The 1,715-nt window shown below is 42.2% G+C and overlaps 1 protein-coding gene across 1 annotated transcript in view; it reads left to right on the top strand.

Annotated features, from left to right (window-relative positions):
• The window catches only part of LOC118430125, a 21,169-nt gene that overhangs the window by 11,413 nt on the left and 8,041 nt on the right, over positions 1 to 1,715 (top strand). The gene's annotated exons all lie outside the window — the stretch shown is intronic.

The following is a 1,715-nucleotide window of genomic DNA, read 5'->3' as shown; positions in this document are numbered from 1 at the left end:
TAAGAGTGGGGTAGACATAATTCAAAATACTCCATAAGATGGGGCAACCTAACTATGGTAGCTCATGGGACTCATGGGACATAGGAGATATGTAGACATAATTCAAAAGACTTAATAAGATTGAGTAAATAAGTATTTTCAGCACTTCTAAAGAAATCATAACACCACAACTTCTGTCAATCCCACTACTGCAAAAACTTGAATGTTAAAACAATGTTTATGTCCGAGTTAATCCTACATTTTCACGTTATCCTACACAAGAAGCGAGAAGAAGCCGAACTTCTGTGTTAGACTAGATTTGTGATACTTTTATATGTATATTTATATTTCCGCAGCCACTTCTGAAACTGACTGTCATGACTCAAGTACATGTAGACATTTCCGAGTTAATAAAAGTCATTGTCATCACATAGACTCTTACTCCATTTGGAAGACTGTGAGGGAGGACCGATTCTCACGACCGGACCGACTCCCATAGAAGGGCCGTGAAAATCGGTCCGGCAGTTGAGTTCAACTTCGCCAATCTGACCAGCTCCACGCCAAACGCCCGATGGCCCGGACCTTTTCGGCGTAGCGGTTAGCGCTTGTTTTGTAATCTGGCGGCCCGGATTCGAATCCCGGACTGGGAGCCAGGAGTTTTGTTTCTACTCGACTCTCACAGTTGTCCAGAAGGAGAAGGCACTGACCAAATATGACGAGAATGGTTAGAGATTTGCACCATTGAGTTGCTCTCTTCAACCAGCTGTGTATTTCCTTCATGAAATCTAACTGAAACAAAAGCTGGAACAAACAAGCGGGACCTCGAGCGAACTGTCACCTGACAAGTTTGGAAAGCTCCTGAGGCGTTTTTTCATCAAACATTGCTGTATAGCAGAGGGTACCTCACAGAACAGACGTGTCAGACGTTCTCGTATACAAGAACGGGATCCCGTCTGTATTTCCCAGTTGCCGTTATATCAGAAGAAAACTAAATCACATCCAGTATTCAGAATATGTATAGACTGGCTGGCATCTCTCTATTGTATTAATTCGCTAAAACAATTCGTCACTGCATGGTCTTGGGCGGCTATAGTGAGACCTTCTTTTGGTATGCAATCACTCGACACATCACATATCGGTATCAAAGGGAAATACCGGTGTTATAACGTTGAGAGATCTTTTGTCGGCCTAACATCAGAAGGTCATTTGTTTTGCATATAGATTAATCGCCTTCGAGAGAACTGTTATACGACATAGTGTGAATGAACATCTCCCGCGAGGCATTTCTACCACCCTCTTGTTAGCCACATTTATAACAAGGAGGCTTTATCATTGATATATAAATAGGTAACGGGGGAATTTCGATATCGCAACGTTGACCAAACACCCAACGAAAGCCGTAATGATTTCAGACATTTCACTATGCGGATTTCTCGCTCACTGCATAGGTCACAAAACAATCCAAAGAAGACATGTGGCAAGAAGAAAAATACACAACCGTTTACGCAGTGAACAGATATAGAAACAAGAACTTGAGCATAAACTATGGTAGTACAAAAAAGGTAACGCTAACGTTACGTAACCCAAACCTGTTTTCAAAATGGTGGATCGCTGCCCGATTCAGACCTCCGGGTCACAATCACATAACTAAGTGTCGACAAATTTAAGACTACAATAAAGTACAGTACAGGACGATACCGGTATCCACAACACGGTCCACCAATAATTTCCACCAA

Source organism: Branchiostoma floridae, chromosome 14 (assembly GCF_000003815.2).
Source record: "Branchiostoma floridae strain S238N-H82 chromosome 14, Bfl_VNyyK, whole genome shotgun sequence".
NCBI classification, from domain to species: domain Eukaryota; kingdom Metazoa; phylum Chordata; class Leptocardii; order Amphioxiformes; family Branchiostomatidae; genus Branchiostoma; species Branchiostoma floridae.
This window is presented reverse-complemented; position numbering and strand designations above follow the sequence as displayed.